This window comes from Paramormyrops kingsleyae, chromosome 8 (genome assembly GCF_048594095.1).
Source record: "Paramormyrops kingsleyae isolate MSU_618 chromosome 8, PKINGS_0.4, whole genome shotgun sequence".
Lineage (NCBI taxonomy): Eukaryota > Metazoa > Chordata > Actinopteri > Osteoglossiformes > Mormyridae > Paramormyrops > Paramormyrops kingsleyae.
In genome coordinates this window covers 33,324,470-33,343,882 of record NC_132804.1, presented here as the reverse complement: position 1 = coordinate 33,343,882, position 19,413 = coordinate 33,324,470, and positions in this window count along the sequence as shown.

The window sequence follows — 19,413 nt, the reverse complement described above, 5'->3', positions numbered from 1 at the left end:
GGCAATAGATATATTTAAAAATTTAATTGAATGAAAAGTTAAGTAAAACCATACAATCATTATAAAGCACTTTCTTTTTTCTTTGTTTCTTTTTGAGTGACATTCAACTTATTTGTAATTCCTGCTCACGTCGCAAAGCAAAATGCAAAATGTACTTAAAAATATACGCTGAGAAAACACACTGGCGAGATCAGTTACCTGGAATCTGAGACGCCTTCGAAAGAAAAGAATTGTTGAGCTATATGGGCTGGTCAGGTGACCCTGTCACCTCTCTGTTGGTCAGCAGGGAGCTTAGGGTGTGGAGTCAGACCCTCAGGCCACAGGGGTCTAACTACACCCCCGCTAAAGTGCCACTGGACACCTGTCCCCAAAAAGCTCACCCTGTTCCTTTTGTTTGTATGATATACCACCACCTCTTTAGCTCCAGGATTCTTGGGAAAAAATGACCATTACATCAGCACAGATTATTTAAAGAAATGGCTCATCAGACTGTGTTTAAAGAGAGAAAGCTAGAACTTAAAAGATTACAATTCACAATTTTCAATTCAGTTATTCTTTAATGACTTAATGCTTAATGGTTATCTGGAAAATTAGCTCTATGTGGCCTGTATGGAAGAGGAAGTCCACTAAAAAGCAACAAGCATAGATGCTGCAGTTACAGCAAAAAGTAATGGTTACTATGAAAGGCATTCAAAACACCAGTGGCTCATGTGATTAGCTCTCTAATGTTATTCAGTCTAATGGCATATCTTCTATAAAGCAGTCCACCCACACACATAGACGGCACACGGTTTTGAAGCTTTTTTCCCATGCCATAGAAGAAAGATAATTTGGGCTGAGCGGTAGGATTAATCACACTATAGGGAAGATTATATAAAACTGGGCACTGTTCCCTTGTTTTTATTATCCAACTCCACCTCAACTAGACCATTTCAGATATTCCCAATATTAGGATTTGAAATGAAGTGAAAGTCATCTTTCTACTAGCCAACATTATAGCTAATTAACCTGTAAAAAAAACAATTAAATTAGCAATATTTTTCTAAAACCTAAATAGTGATTAAACATTGACTGCAGCTGATTTTAAAAAACGACCATCAATGACCAATAATTCTCTACATTGTCCTTAAAATTCATTTAAAAAACTCCTACTTTACTCCATTTCCATAAATACAGAGGTTGAATCAGTGATGCAATATAGATTTTCTGGTAAGTAAAGGAAGTGAGAAATTTGGCTGTATCTGTGATTAGTACAATTAGTATTTCTAAACAGTGAAAAATTCAGCCTTTGTTGATGCATATAGACTAACTTGTGTTGTTGTTCAGATTTGGAATTTTATCTTGGAGCTTCTCTAACTTTAATCACAGCCACTCATCCACTAAAGGGTTACACTATTTTTTTTTTAATTTCACACACTCTATTTAAAATGTAAATAGCAGGAGGAATGTGTGTGTGTGTGTGTGTGTATGTGTGTGTCAGTTATTGTATACTATCCATCTTCACAGCAATGTATATAATATCTGCTGCCTTAGTGCTGTAGCATTTTGAAGAGTTAGGGCCCTGTTTACCTGTCCTGCTAACTCACAGAGAGCAACCTTAGTTATGGAAAGTGCATGGAAAGTGAGGTTCATGCAGATTCTATCCCATTTCAATGGCCCCTCGCATCTTTCCCATGAACAAACAGGACAATAAGAAGCAGAGGTGCCATATGCAGCCCAGCATTCCGTGAGGTGCTTGGACCCGGATCTGTTTGGCACGGGAGCATTGAAACATGTAAACAGGATAAGCACCGAAATGAAAGAGCAGCGTGCGCACTTGCGGTCTGCTCGACCCTGTTCCCACTTCACTGGCTTCCTTTCTGGTTAGTCTGACTTTCTCAGGATCAGTCAGAACCATGGGAAATAAGTAAGGATCACTGCTGGCCATGTTAGGTGGAGAAAGCAGAAGACGTGACTATTCCCTATGTTGCCTAAAATAAAACGTTAGTTTATTCACACAGGCCTACAAAGGAAATCTAATGAGAATGTCGGGGGGGGAGAGATGCAGGGGAACCAGTTTCTACGACTTCCATATTGTGGGTTCAATATGGCTCCTATTTCCTCAGAAGATATAAACATATGAAGCGGTTATAACACACACAACTGGCTGAATGCTAAGCAAATTAATAAATGGTGACGCCAGATCATCAAATACCACCTTCCAGGTGACTTCCAGGTCTAAGGAGTAGTGGAGATGCCTTTGGAAGCCATCAGAGGCCCGTTACCATGACACAGAAATGCACATGTGGCACCACGAACAGGCACCTCAACATCAGCCCACAGAAGAAGTCTATGCAAAAGCAGAAAACTAGGAGCACGGCACACAGGCAAGGAGTATTCGGGACCTGGCTGGGATAAAAAAAGGAAGAAAAAAAACATGTCATGGAATGAATGTCAAGCCATGGCGTGACCTCCAGGAGCTCAGTTAGTGCCACTTGTGTTTTTTCCCCTGCTGGAAGGAGTCAGGGGAGCTTGAAAGCCTGGCCCCATTACTGAGCCGCCCATGAAAGTTCCAGAAACTCTTTACGTTTCGCATGTGACTATTTGAACTAGGGTGGGGTCGTCGACGATTGTAATTAGCGGCAGGGGAGGTGAGGTGTGGTGCTTCGGGAGGGACAGAATCACGAGGCGAGGGAGGCAGGCCTGGGCTGGGCCCGTGTCAGTGCACAAAGCAAAGGGGCAGGGAGTGCCGGGGGGAGGGGGGGGTGCATGGGGGGCGGGGGGATCGTAAATGTCTTTCAGATGGGCTGCACTGCGTCTGGGGGGAGCGGCAGACCCCGGGCGGAGGCCTACAGGCCTGAAAGGCATCCTGACCCCACACGGCTCCGGCTCCAGGCTCTGTTACCGCCTCCCGAAGCCGAGACTAAACAAAATCGGCCAGAGCTTTTCATTCAAGACATTAGGCTGACATTATCGGCCCCTGGTGCAGGGGAAGCGGAGGGTGGAGTTACATTGCCAGACACTGCTGCTTTGCTCTGTTCCACTGCGAGATGCCGGGCTGAGCCGAGCAGAGGATCCGGAAAGTTAGCATTCATTTTCAGGTGACTTTCACCTCATCCCGCAAACAACCATTAAAAACTGTATCTAATCGTCAATGATAAAAGTGTTACCATGTGGCAAACTTTTTTCTACTTTTAAAGCACAAAACTGGTTTACAGCTTGTAAAGTGAGGTTTAATATTTACTAACGTTATATTAAATGTAAAAAAATATTGATTGATTGTTGTTCATAAATCAGGGGAAGAGTTTGCAGACTTTAATATGGACAATATGTTTGCACAATTGTTATTATATTATATGCATGTGCAGCATTTTTCTATAGACAATCAATAAGAATAATTGCTGTTACTGGACAATGGTTTTAGTGTTTTATAATGTGAAATGGTTTGCCATCTTGTGTCTGTGCTAAGCAAATAAAGGTAAACAATACCCTTGTTCTACTTCTATTTTTATTTATTTTAAGCATATACTATGTATTCTCATATTTATATTAAATTAATAGATATTTCAAAAATGATCGGACTGATTAAAATGATCACTATCATATTTTACAAAACATCCTAAATGAAAACACCAGCTGTTGTTTATAACTAACACTGCTTGTTTAAATATCGCTTCACTACGAAAAGAAAATATTTAATAAAAGATCACATGCAATGTCTTTGCATATAAATTATTAAAATGACATTAAAATACCAGAAGTTTATAAATTGTTCTGTCAAATGTTTAATCTTTAATAAGCTGTATACATTGCACAAAATAGTTACAAAAATAATATAATTTAAATGTATTATTATTTAAACATATAGTTACAGTAATTATAATTATTTTCATTTTATTTTTAAATGTTTTTATTAACCTAAATACTGTAGGTTCAACAATGCTAGAAGAGACATTAAATAATGAATTGAAAATTAATAGGTCTCTCTGAGTACTATATACCATAAACCAGATACGTGAACGCTTTAGTTAAAAAATGAAAACATTTTCAAGTCTCTTCTCATGGCAAGTCTTCTACTCATGGCAAGCAGCAGATACACATTTCCTCAGAATATGATACATATTCTAGAAAGAGATGTAAGAGGGACACCTAGTGTTCAAAGGGAGAACTGGATTCAACATTTCACACGATAGTTAAATTTGTGCCATAAATAACTTCATTCATCTTCTACTTGCTTGTTTAACACACAGTTATGAGGAGTCTGGAGACCTTTCCAAGCGGCACGGGGCAGGGGGTAGGGGTGTGCCCTGGGTATCAGGCGCTCGGAGGGCACACGCAGGCACACCCTCTATGCAATTTAGAGGCCCACATGACACTGGGAGAACAAACAAACTCCACACACATACAGAAGAGAGGTGGGGCTCGAACCCCAGCCCTGAAGGTGTGAGGCTCCCCGCTGAGCCAAATTATACTTCAGACATAGAATAACGCTTGATAATACGCCTGCGAGAGAATGGAAGGCACGGCCGCTGTCTGTTCTGCATGGGTGCATTTTTTGGGTATTGACTCATTCCACTCGTTTCTCAATGCATCATTTCTATATATTGGTCTGTTTGTGCTGCTTTTGTTTTGATGGTAACCTTAACCCCACCGCCATGTTAATCTGTGCACTGTTTGTTTTTTTATATTCCCCACTGAAATGCTGATTTTTACCTACTGTATGTTTACTCAGAATGCCTTTTGCTGTCCCATTTTCGCTACATTCTTTCCACCCCTGAAAAGGGATCCTCCAGCAAAGCTGGGCTCCTTTGAGTCTCTTCATACCTCATTATTCTGAGCCACTCGGGTTTGTCACAATGCTGCGTAAAACATCAAGAGCAATGATATTCTGTAACTCCGAATGGCTGAAAAATGTACTTCATCTGTATAACTTGAAACAACATTGAAAGTATTAATGGAATCACAATTGAAAATAGCAATAAGGAGATTTGCTTTGAACTTGTTCACTGTGTATCCATGCCAAATGCAACAAACATTATTTTAAAAATGTCCCATAAACAAGGATTCGACAAAAGGGGACGAACCCCATGTAGGATAACAAATAAATGTGATCAGAAGATCGCTGGTTCAAAACCTGTGGATGTCAGTGTCATGTCACCATTGGGCCCTTGGTCAATCCCAATTACTCCACGGGCTGGTTGACCCTGATCTCTCAAATGTATGTTGCTTTGGGAAAAAAGTGTTTCCTAAATAAATGTAAGTTGGCAAAAATAACCTGTCGTTTGAAGAAAATATTTATGCAAGTTCAGGGGAACTTGCATGGCACCTACTTCTAAACACTCTCTGGGGAATAGTTACACACGTCTCGTTCTTTAGTGGTTGAATATTCTCATAGATCTCATGATCTAAGTGGCAGTTGTCAGCCTCCTCACATAGTTTATGACCCTATTTTTTCAGGTAACATTCTTCGCTGAAAGAAGCCGCATTTTGCAGTATTGCATATGTCAAAAGTTTAAAAATGCACTTCCTGGTGGAGTTAGTTATATTCATCTCCAACTAGTGCATGTAACAAAAGCTGGACCATTTTAGGAAACTGCAAATTTCAGTTCCATCTAATCATCTATGCTTCTCATTCATGGACCATAACAGTTTTTTTCAGTTCATTTATGTTCAATGGATTTCATGTTAGGGATATTTTACTCATTGCCTGAAGTGTTGCATCAGAAACTTTGGATTTCTAAAATGTGATTGGTCGTTTTTGTCATGTGACACATGAACTTTGAGAATGTTTTGTAACGCTAGCCCACGTTGTTGTTGTTATGTATATGAACACCCACAAACTCCACTCTCCTGCCTATTATTTCCACAAGCTATTTCCGCAAATATATTATGTTACTAACGGACTTTTTCTGCTTCTGTTTACGTGTTTCTGCTAAAATGGTGACTTTCCTGTTTAAGGCTAGATTGGTCTTGATGTCAGCTGATGTTCTGTTAGAGGTGATTTTGATTTTGGAACTGGGTTTAGACTTGAAGCAGCAAACACATGCGAAATGAGAAGCTCTCTGTGTGAGGAATTTAAAGATCAAGCTTCATGTTTGCCTCAAAACAGAGAGAAACAGACAGAGAAAAAACACAAAAAATTGTTGGAAACCATGAATCAAATGGTATGAGAATAGTGACAATCTCAAGGGTCAGCTAATGTGTGCATAAATAGCAATTAACAGTCTTGGTAACAAAACAGGAGTAGGTGAACAAGTATATTATTGTAAAATAGCTCAAAAAGTTCTGTATTCACAGCACTATTCACACAATGGTAGAGGTGGATAGTTCTGGTCCAGAAAGTAAAAATCTAAACCAAGATTATGTTTCAATCAACCATTTGAGCATAAAGTTCTTAACAGTTTCTCTCCCCAAACTGAGACTGAGTTTCCTCTTCAACAAATTTGACCATTTTTCCCACTTCTGTGCAGCTCGGGTCAAATACCTTTTCTGGGGTAGATCACTACGGTCTAGTGCCTCTACTCCAACTTCTCCACTCCGATCTTCCAATAAATTTGGTTGCTTACTTCAGTTTTGCAACTTAAGTTCATATTGTTTATGCTGCAAATTGCAAGCAGCCGGTATACTCTAGACATCATGAGCATATATATGTATGACCTCAGCAATATCGTGCATCGTTTAGGTAAATCTGCTGTTTTCAGAATATGCTCTTACTTCCTGTGGCTCCCCCTAGTGTTATTACCATGTCATTGCTGTATGTTGTTTTTTCCTTGGCTGACTAGTTGTAGTTCTATGGTAGTTTTTTTTTTTTAAACCATAAATGTTGTTACATGTAATAGCTACAATAGCTACAATTGTTTAATTTTTGACTAAATAAAGAAAATACAAATGTGAAAGTTTTTCCTCTTTTTGAAATAGCCAAATAATGTTCCCATACTCACAGAGTATATTTAAAAAGCATATTATCTCTGTTGTTGATGCAAGATCCTGCATGGAAAATAAATGAAGAATGAACTGTCACACCTACCAAATATTTATTGCAGTGACAAGATTAATGAGAAACAAAGATATGTGTTGCTATAATTTAAATTCCTAACAATCAACTATATTTCTTTTTTCATACTTCCCCCATCATACTCTCTATAGGTGAGAGCAAGCTGGTCATGAAGAGCAGCCACCCAGAGCAGCACCCAGGGACCTGGGGGGTTAAGGGCCTTACTTAAGGACCAGCAGATGTGCCAAGGCTGGGCTTGAACCAGTACCCTTCCAATCATAGGCATAGAGGCTTAGAGGCTTAGCCCACTGAGTCACACACATCACAACGAAACAAGAATTTTGAGAAAGGACTGCACTATATATGTATAATAATGTATAATACTTAATAATAAAAATGCACATATTACCTCTAGGGCAGAGCATAGCTGCAATAATAATAATATATAATAATAATAATAATAATAATAAAAGTGTCATATTTTGGTTTTACATGATAAACAAGTAGCAGTGTTTGTATGTCATAGACAATGCCTGCACAGTTCTTTGAGTCTCGTTTTCTCGTCACTGCAGTGCCATTTCAGAGCGAGCACACACAGGGGCTGCTGCAAAAGGCAAGTGGCCACTGGATGGAGGCACAGACCCAGATAATATGCACTGCGGGGCTCTGGTGGCAGGCCTGCCTCGAAAGGCGGGAACATTCGCGGATGTCCCTTAATCACACTCCATCAGAGGCTTTAAGGCCCAGTACATACTACTGTTAGATGTCAGTTAGATGAGGGTAAACCTGTAGAATAATGATGAGTCATTATTTAACAGAAAAACTGCATTTATGATGCAATGGTTTGAGGAGCAACTTCATTCCATTAAAGCAGTGTTTCTCAACCTGGCCCTCAGGTATCCCCAAGCCGTCCACGTTTTTGCTCCCTGCCCGACAGTTCATATTTTTGCTCCCAGTAGCAAAACAGTGGACTGTGTGGGGTCCCCCATGCACTAGGTTGAGAAACACTGAATTAAAGGCATTCTCTGGACATAGCAATTAAATCAGTTACGTTTGCCCTTTGCCTATTTGTGTTGTCATCGGTGACACTGGGAAGATGTTATTACCCCAGTGCATACTGCATATTTGACAACACTGCCAGTTTCTTCATCACAGTCAGGTGCCCCAAGATAACATGCAATCACATTCATAATGAGCCAAGCCATGCATAATAGAAGCAAACTTCTTCAAGCTTGTCTTAATCCTAACTTGACAGCTTCTTTTTCTTTTTTTACAAGGTACTTTGTTTTGTAATGATACGTGAGCAGCAATAGTAAGAGACTTTTCTCAGTATCAGTGGGAATTACCTCAGATTGCTACTTTGTAATATACATTGATATTGTCTTCAGGATTACATGAACAGTGTTTAAATTTCCTTCAACTACCACTCACTGTGGTGATAATTGACGATCTGTCTTCTTTCCTGGTTCATTATTTTCACCTTTCCCAGAACCATAGGAGAATTGGGCTGCATACAAAGTTACAATGTTTACGAGTGAAATGACAACGCGCTGCGGCGGAGAATCAGACAATGCGTCTGTCTGCTGGGAGCATGCAGCCCCATCTGTTATTTCACCGTGAATTGTTTAGTGCCTTGTGTTCACTAGTAAACCCTGTTTTCCTTTGAAATGTATTTCATTGAGGGGGAAATGTCTAATTCACACTTTACAGGAAGCATATTAACAGCACAAGGGTCACGAGTGTTATTTTCATAAATAAACAACTGGCTGTTGTTAAGAAGGGGGTAATTTAAATTTGGGGCCTATGTTTTTGACAGTATTTTTTCGATAATTAGAACTCTATTGTGAAAATCTGTTTATCAGTCATTTATAAATCATCTGCATGGAAATGTGAAATAATTTTAGAACAATAATGATAACTTTGTTTTCCAAAAACACCTGCCATTACTATAGATATTCTGACATAAAGGTGAAGTGTTTAAATTCGGAAATTAATGTATGATTTATCTTGGAATTCATCCATCCATCATCTACTCGTGTACTCTGGTCAGGCTTTGCAGCCTGCAGTTGATCCCGTGCAGTACAGGGCATAAGGCTGGGGTACAGCCTGGATGGGAGGCCTATCAACCACTGCGTAAATACACAGAAATAACCATACAACATCGGCCTGATTGCATTTCACTGTGGGAGGAAACACGACTCCGGGACAGCAGACCGGCTCCACTGAGAACCACACACATGTTTGCATTCATATCTTTGTGGAGACCATCCATTCATTTCTATGGGCATAACCCTATTCCCAACAATGACAACCTTATCCCCTACCCAGCCTAATCTTAACCATAAGTAACCGAACTTAATACAAGACTGCTGGCATATGTAGTTTTTTTGCATTCACAGAATTTTATAAAATTTGAGTTTCCCCTTGTGGGGACCGAAAAAAATGGTCCCCACAATGTCAAAATAACTGCCTTTTTAATCACATCGTGGGGACCAAGTGTCCCCACAATGCAATATACACGCAACCCACACAGCAGAAGAAAGAGTCAATCCCCCTACCCTGGAGGCCTAAGGCAACAGCACTACCCATTGAGCCATTGTGGCATCCTTATCAAGAAGCTGTTAGGTAGAATTACCTAGAAAAAGATGTCTTATGGAGTTTGAATAGACTAGACATCTTCTGCAGCTGAAATTGAATGGTTTGCCGTTGGAGTCAGAAGAGGAAGCAACAAAGTATCTCCTCAGTGGCCTCAGATAATCAATTCATCCAGTTTTTAGCCAGATCCAAATGAAAAGTGACTATAACTGTCGACCACACATCCATAATTTAATGATTTGATTGATTATTTCGGCTTTGGAGTATGTGGAGGTCTACCCGGAAACTCAGTGATGCCACTGTCCTAGATCAGTGCATGAGTGGCTGGGAACGGCCTCGGCTGGTGATGTATGATTGGATCTCCTGCTGTACGACACAGGGCTGCCTCAGAGTAATAAGGATCATTTCAGGAAGAGACCTTGTGTCTCTGATCAGGACAAATGATTGAGTGATAGAGAGAGAAACATGATTATGGAGACATTCCATCAGCAGTATTCATGTTTTTAGGGACTTTGTAAATTATTCAAAGATAGCATGGAAGACATTAAACAAATAATGAAAAAAATAATAACTGATGATAATGTGTTGACTGGATCTGGCTGTAGGCTTTCAGGTCATGATGACTTTAAGGACAAAAATGTGGAACCATAAAATTTCAGCAGCAACTCTGCTTGCAGGTCAGATCAGTTTTGATAAAATCTGCCGTAAATTTGAAAGTTTTAAACCAAATGTTGATGGTTTGGTAAGCAATGGAGTATGGTTTGTGTGATTCATTGTTTTGCACAGTGAAGACTGACAAGGCCTGAAGAGGATATGAGTATGACAGGGTGAATATGTAAGCATGTGACAGGACCGGGGAAGCTGCCTCGGGTCAATGAACACTCTGTGTGTACGTGTGTGTGTGTGTCTGTGTGTCTGTGTGTGTGTATGTGTGTGCGCACGCACGTTTTTGTAATTACTGCATTGTACGGACCAGACTTCCTCACTACGTGATAAAAACTGGTAACTTTTTTCTTGTCGGAACATTTTTTTGGTCCCCACAAGGATAACCTCTATTTTTAAAAAATCTGTGACTGCAATCAAAAAACTAAACATGCCAATAGTCTCGTATTTTGTTTGGTTACTTATGGTGAAGGTAGGGCTGGGTAGGGGTTAAGGTCGTCGTGTTGAGATCAGAGTTTTCCCCATGGAAATACAGTAAATGGAGAGTCCCCACAAAGATATTATTACAAACCTGTACTGTGTGTGTGTGTGTGTGTGTGTGTGTGTATACATAGCCGAAATAGATCAACATTTGTAGGAGGTTGTGAAAGTGTTGTGGAAAAACTGGCCTGCAGCAGTTTCTTTTTCTGCTACAGCCCCAGAAACATTGTGTTTACTGACAAATGAATTACAAAGCATTTCTGAAACATCTCTACAATATACTGCAAAGATCTGGTCTTATTTGAAGAGTTTCTACATTCTGAAGGTCTCCAGTGGGTTTTTTTTTTCTTTGAAGTCCGTTTGATGCATATTTTAAAGCCGCCTATATAAAAGAAGCTGGACCTGCACCGGACGTCCATGTGCTGCAGGGCACCTGCTCCGGCACTGCTGCCTGATTAGAGAGACCAGGTCGCTTATCTACTTCATTGTGGACCCCAAGCGGAAACCAGACCATTTAGGATACCCACACAGACAAGGAAGGAACGTGCACAGAAAACGCACAAACACACAAAGCCAGAACGAAAGCTAGTGGGTATTGTATACAGGCTCCACCCCTTTTCCCCAGATATTCATATGTTTCGCGTGCGTAAGTCCTCACCAGATTCAGTACATACTGTGGAGAGGTAGGTCTTTGCGTCCCCCCTTCCCCTTTATAATTTTAGAATTGTCCATCATGTTATTTAACTCATTCTCTTGTATATTGTAATTCTACAGTCATGTCAATAATGCCTAGTCACACCCATTTTATTTTGTTAGCTTAATGTGTGTTATTATGCTGATACCCCCAATATCTCCTGTAGTGCGTAGAAATGGAGCCTGTACACTTAATTTACTAAGAGGGGTTCAGTGTTTCCCTCCGGGGGGGTGGGCAGGCGGACACCGACAGGATTCATGGTGTTCATGTGTTTCTTTTAATGACAGCAGTCAATATAACAACTGAACTACACATCAGAACATTTATTTTTATGACAATTATCCACAAAGTGTGCAGCTTTTGTCACTGCAGTGTCTGGGCTTCTGGAAGAACATTTCCAAAGCCTCTTGATATGGGAAGTCAGAAACGTCTGACCCATTTATTGAGATCCGCATACGGGCTGCAAGATGGTCTCCCTGCAGCCTATTGCGAATGTTTGTCTTGACCTGCAAAAACATTAACTGTTAGGCTTTAAAAGTGATCGCCGATAGCTTAAAATAGTGATAGTTTAAAGCAGAAAATCCCATTGTGAAACGCACTTATTACCCTGTTTATTTTTGTCTGCTTTTCATGTGGTTGACACGACATATTTTCTGACATGCGCTCTCTGTCCGCTGGTGGGAGTGTGCTCACCTGTGCGTCTGTGCACGCGCATCAGGGCAAAAGGAGAATTGTAAACGCACGACCATGTAGAGACAAAATGACAAGCTGTTGTGTAAATAAGATAAATAACATAAGGCTTTTTAGTTAGTTTAATAAAAGGACAATGTATAGACCTGTTCTATAGCAAAGGTAACCTTAAATGACTTCTGTTGTGATCTGGCGCTATATAGAAAATAAAATTAAATGAAATTAACTTCACCTTCAAGGGGGGGCGAGAGGTGCTGTTGGGGGAGTGGGGCGCCTCCCTAATATAATGGTAGGGGAAACACTGGAGTTCATGTCAGTTTTTACAATAAAAGAATAGAATCTCCAGTGAGTCGACAAGAGTCAGAGTGTGCTTGACTACGAAAAAAACACAAAGCAGCAAAAGATATAGACAAAAGATACTAACATGGTTAAGGATGTGATCTTATAGCCAGAAGGTTATAAGCTGAAATTCCTCATAGCAAACCCTGACCTGTGTGTGGAGATTTCATGTCCATCCGGTGTATGAGTTCACACTGGGTACTCATACGGGCCAAGTATATAAATAAAGGATGAACTGTTATCTCAAAACTTTAGTGTTTGGAGACCTTTTGGCGAACTTGCATTACATTCAGGATGTGCTCTGTCTGCGTTCCAGTGCTTCTTAGGCTCTGGTTATGGAAAGAAAAGATGGAGGGATAGCTGGTGCTGCTTTATTTGGCATGCTGTGACCATACCATCCCCTTAAAAAGCCGTAATGAAGGCAGCTCTTGCTTCATTTTCACCTTCCTCACAGCCTTATAGTGCTTCATATCTACTTCTGGCACGAGTACACGTGTACGCTTATGTTTTGTTGTTGTTTTTTCTATCCAGATTTAACAGCCATTGAACTTATGAAGCATGTGAGAGTAGCGCTGTACTGGCAGTAGGATTTTAAAATGAGGTGCATCCAGATGTCATGGAAATTCACAGCAGCAAGCATCTGTGACAATCCGGTTTGCCAAGTACATCAGTCACCGGCCTCTTTTCTGTATCAGTCTTTGTGATGTGGAGGGTTTCTCCCTGTTTCTGGAGACTACAGAGTCTGGCCCAAATGCCTGTTCAGTGCCCGTTTCCTCTACTTGGCAAGGCACCTGCAGTGAAGCCTCAGAAGGCTCTGGTAATTGATGATTAGATACTTATAAGTGTGAGGAGCAGAGGACCAGCCACCATAGTCAATTGCACCCCCGGGATGCAAGGAACAGACTTTGAGTCAAATTTATAGATGATGGCTTAAAGGAAATATGTATTTTCATAAACTGCTATTCATGTCAGCTCTAAAGATGTCTTGCCAGGGGTTATTTTTCAATAATGAGTCAGAGCGACATGTCACAATCAGTAGAGGGGGCAAAAGGGAATTCTGTGAGCCAATAATACTGGATCACCGTATGAAAGCATTAATAACAGAGTATCACACAGACATGGCAGTGCATAATATAATGATAGGTGGTAGTTATATAGCTACATTTTCTTTGTGTTTTTCTAATTGGCTGGTGCCTGGAGTAACTGGCATGTATTTCCATGTGAGACTATTTAAATCACTGTTTACATCCACATATCACAGTTCCAGTCAGGTGCTAGAATAGAAGGGCGGATTTAAACCTCTGAGTTACAACGTGTTTTTTAAAAGATTGTTTTGTTTTCATCCATCCACTTTCCATAAACAGTTATTCACTACAGCTTCACAGCGGGCTGGATCCAGTGCCAGTAAACACAGGGCATTCAGCAGGGGACGCCCTGGATGGGACACCTATTTTCTTTACAGATGTTAATTACAATCGGTATTTATTATCATATTACATTTAAATGATAAATTACAGTGTGTGTTATGCCTGATCTATTTATCTCAGTTCCCAGTAAAAAAAAAAAAAAAACTTTGTCAAGCAGCTCTTTCCTGACTAAAGTGCATATGGATAAAATGTCAAAATGGAAAACAGCTAATGTCAAAGAATATACTTACTGTACATACTAAAAAAGTCGTAGTCTGTTCATCCATCCATCCATCCATCCATCCATCCAGCTTAGGACACGTATACACGTATACATACACATATAGGTAGACATTGAAGAAGAACCTTCACTGCCCAACCAACTCAGTACCTTTAATGAAAGATTTAAGAAGCAAAGGACTGATGCCCCCCTCATGGCCACAGTCATCCTGCAACACCTGGTATGTCTCCCCCCACCCCCACTACCAGGTCTGTCCTCAATGGCTCCCATGGCACCCCAACCCCCAATCTCCATCACTGATCAGCAAGTAATGGCGCTTTTCCACTGCCACCAAGAACCGAGCTGGACCCGAGCTGCACTGCGAACTGATGGGTCTCAGTACGTTTACGTGCACACTAAGAAAATCGAATTATTGTTAGCCCGACTAAAAATGTATATGTGAATATGTTAGTCTGATTGAAATCATACTAAATCAAGTTTCTTGAAGTCGGACTAAGACACCCAGAAAATTTACTCCGACTTTTGGCACGGCAGAGAACATACAACATGTACGAAATGTAAAGCTCTGTAAAGCTGTCCAATGTTTGATCCTAACAGCGATTCTCACAGATGTGCTAGAAAATTAGCAAATAGTAAATCATGATGCACAGAACAGTAAATAAGCGTCCCTTCAGTTTTCCATCACTGTTGCTCTCCAAACCCAGCAATGCCTTTACCATGCTGACCCTTTTGCAGTGTTAAACCAAAGCGAGCTGGAACCGCACCATAACTAGTCTCTCATCACAGTACGGCTCAGGTAAGAGTCGGTTCCTGTATGCCAGTGGAAAAGCACCATAAGAGGCATATTCCACAGTTCGGCTGGCTCCGATCACATGTCACCCACTACACTCAAGCACCATTCAGATCCACTGGCTCCATCTTTGCTGACCTCTCCAATCAGTGTCTGAGCCAGTGCACAGTGACCTCCTGTTTTAAATGTCCAATCGTCATTCCAGTCCCTAAAAAACAAAATATTTCCTGTGTGACTGACTGCAGACCGGTAACCCTGACCTCTCTGAGTATGAATTGTTTTGCAAAATTTATCCAACAAGCATTCAAAACCATAACTCTGAGACCCTCTACAGTTTGCCTACAGATCAAATTTGTTGACAATGCCATAAATCTGACCCTGCCCTATACCTTTCAACCCCTGGACATCTCTTAGACTTGTGCCCCAACCCTGTTAACATATTTCAGCCATTTAACAGAGGTTTTCTTTTTAAATAAAATAACCTACCTATCATTTCCAAATACTTCATCTTCAAGTGTAGACTGAAACCCCCCTAATTAGTTCTCACTAGAGAAAAAAGGTTCTGAGCTATAGCGAAAATCTGACATATGAATGTTGTGACCTTAGCAGCTAATGCTGCTCAGCCGGCAATGTTATTACCGTGTAGCAGTTTCCGTTAACCAGAAGGTTGGGGCAAAGCAACAGAATCAAATAAACAGACAAAATTATACGAGACGAGTTAATTACCCCTTTAAATAAAGGTAATTGTGCAGCAACCCAAGCAAAAACTCCAATAAAAGGAACACAGCTAAATGAAATAATTAGCCTAACAAGGTCACAAATGGAACCAGCGTCCCAAAATCCAAATCTTACCAGTAGATGATTTAAGCCTAATGAGATAATTAGTCCAGGGTCATCTGAGGATTAAGAGACTGCCTCCTTCTGTTGATCCCTTTAAAACAATTGGAATGGACCTCACCGGGCTATTCAATCAAAGTGTCTGAGTACATCTCTTGCTGTTATTGTAGACCAGGCAGTGCAATAACCTCCTGGCAATATTCCTGCTAATAATATAGCTGAGGCACTCTGGGTTGTTTTTTTTGCGTGTCAAAATCCAGGCCAATTTTGACATCAAAGAATGGAAGTTATGGCAAGTATATTGAGGGAAATACATAAACTATTAAGTCAGAAAACAATCTGAGCTATTGTGTTGGAGTCGGGTACTTTATCTACACCATAAAGACCATGGTTTGTGGGTTTGTTCACAAACATTTAATCATTTATGCAAATAAACAAACCAGGTGGGTTTTCTTCAGGTATTCTGGTTTCCTCATGCAGTCCAAAGACATTTAAGTTAAGCTAATTGGTATCACTGTATTGCCCAGAGCAGAGCTGTCGTACTCTATCCGGTCTCAAGTTTGCATATGAGTAAACTCAGCTCGTCATGTGCTCAGGTGAATTTTTGCTTGATCTTGACTCAGACTCAAATACTTGTATCTCAAAGAACCTTCCAGAGTGAGGAACAGAAATGAAAACTCCTCTGAGTAAATGAAGCACATACAGTAGGTTCCTTTCCTATACACTACATGACATATGGGGAACATAATGTGTATCGGCAGCCTATAAACAACTTTAGCCCAGCCCTCTCCCTGATTTCTTATACAGTATTAGCTTCAATGTTCCTCGAGTAACTCATGCGGTCATAATTCATAAAGAGTTTCCGTGTAAGATATCAGGTAAAAAGAAGAACATTGTGGAATCCAAATACTGCAAATCATTGTTAACTGATTGGTAGTGAACTCAGTTTGTCGAGAGGCAATTACTGATAAGAGTCCAGCAAAAATATCTTTTACATAGTAATCTAGCGATAGCTATCCAGCTAGCCAGTCAACATCTTATTAGTTATTTAATATATATATTTTTTTTTATTAATGACCAACATTATACTTTATTAATCCCCATCTCCGAAATGATCATTCTTACACATGACAGATCAGTGTTTGGATTCCGTGAGGTGGCTACATTTAAAGGTTTTAGGAGAGCCTGGGACAACTGAAGAACAGGGTGAGTTCAGGATTGTGCAGTATCTCCTTTTCCATACCATTATACCCAGGCCCGCCCTGTGTCTTGCTTGTGGGACATGTGTGAGCAGTATTAAAGTTTAGATGCAAGTATTTTCTGGCTGGTCATGCACATGGAATTGGTGTATGTGAAATTCCCAGAAAAGATTGCCTAATCTTATTGAAGGCGTGTGTTTTAGCCTTATGTAATTATTTATTATATATCCTTATACTGCATTATTAATGCGACAAAGTCTAATAACACACGGACCGTATGTAAAACAGTTGTGTGTAAATCAATTTTGATATCAGCTTAGGGCTGGGTGATATGGTAAAATATGCTGTCATGTGTTTTTCATATCAATGCATGGTCACATTTATGCAAGTTTTATTTTAGGAAAGTCAGAAAGCTTGTGCTGTTTTCAAATCGGGGTGCAGACTAAAAGGCTACAAAGCAACACTATTCCAGTATTTTGAAATCTTTGTGATAAACTAGGGGCTCCCCATGATAAATTTCCCTGCTAAATTTCCAAAAATAGATAAGCCCAAAATTCTTCGGTATACTGTATCACTTTAATATTACTGAAGCCTTGGTAAGTTGTTGAATGGACTTTTAAACCCACTTAAATGCCAAGAAAATAACGCCTTTAAATGTAGCAGGGATTTATTGTGAATGTGTGAAATTCATGTCTTTGACTTTTTTTTAAAGTGGGTTAAAAGTTTGTTCAACAACTAACCATGTTCATCAATTGTCCCCAGTCTCCCCCTCAAGGGTCTAACGATGGTGTGATTGATCTGCTAGGAACAGAATCAAACCAGCAATTTTGCAGACACAGGAGTCTTAACCTGATGATATTTTAAAATTCAATGATGTTGTACCTGCTGTTGGTAGCTACTAGCTGGGTAGTTGTAAAAATCATGTAACTGATGGACTAAGGCAGAAAGTAACAATGATAAATTAACGATAGCAAAATTTGGATTTCTTCAAGTAGAAAAAAATAATTCTCGATATTGACTGATATAAATTTTTTTATCGTGAGATCGTGACATTTTTGGCTGAATCTCCAAGCCCAAACACTAGTCCATACTATTCAGTTCTGGGCCAGATGATGACCTGGTATCCTTTGCAGGATATACCCCAGCATTGTGCCCTGGGATATGCTAAAGCCCAAGTGGGATCATAACCAGGGAATGTGGCTGAATGGATGGATTAATAGATGGAATGGATGGATGGAATTAACCATTTATTGTTTGCTACGTGGCTAATTGAATTATTATACTGAGGCTGCGAGCTTGGACTTTATTAAAGGTCCAAATCCATCTAAAAATTTAAATATTTACAGGACCTTTGAATAGAACTTTTGATTTAGTGGTTATTCTGTGAAAGCATGTGTTTTAGCCCAGGACATAGAACAAAAAGGTTCCAACAGTTTTTAATTTGGTGCTTTTACAAGAGGAGGTAATTTGGCCTACTTATAAAAGAGTCGGTATGTACTTTCAAGGTCACAGGCTGTTTTGGGTATATAGACCATAGAGTTGGATGGACAAACTGGGACAATATGATATATCGCATTAACATCTGGAAATCTGATATATATTTAGTGGTTGTCTGTGGTGTAGCATATTGAAATGATGTCACTGTGTTCTTTCATATCTGAGGGAGATTTAGATTTTCCTTTCCCATGCTACCAAATTTGCAGCTGGATGTGTGTGTGTGTGTGTGTGTGTGGGGGGGGGGGGGGGGGGGTGTTATGTCTGGGGTCCTCTTCAGAATTGGACAGGTTCAACCCCAAAAAGCGGTGGCAATTGCAACAAAATAAATAGATAAATAAATAAATAAGACAACTGACATCATATCTTGGGTAGGAAAATTACAATTTATAGCTAGCTTCACTTCTAACATGAAACAGACATGATAAGTTCTGAAATGAATAACAAATGAATAAGAGCATAACATAATTAAAACACATTTAAAGCCTAGTTTGTTTTGGACACTTTATCTTAGTCTATTGTGTGAGTACTCAACATTCCCTAACATTCTATACCCACCTACTACATCCTGATTGGAGTCAAAACTTTTGTCTTTTGGATGTTTTTTTTTTTAAGTATTGAGTGAAGCCTTTTCAATATAGAAAAACCTTTGACCTGTGTCTAGCAGGTTTATCCTAAGACAGCAATGAGTCATCTTTCAATAAGTGAAATTTAGCATCATAATAGTTCGTGGCTTAGACATGCATTTTACATATTACTATGAATTTCTATGAATTCTGTCATTCAAATCTTAAACCGTCGTAAGCCCAGGACGTTAAACTGAAAATGATTATCATTAAGACTCCTGCTAATAAATCGTAATGCATAAGCAAACCTTTCTGTGTAATGCATAAAACACGACTGCTGATATACATTTAAAATGCCCATATTGTATGAGTTTGGGGGGGGGGCGCAGTTAGCGCAATGCTAGTCGTGCTAATTATGTTTTGTTCTGACACTTTGCACCTCTGCA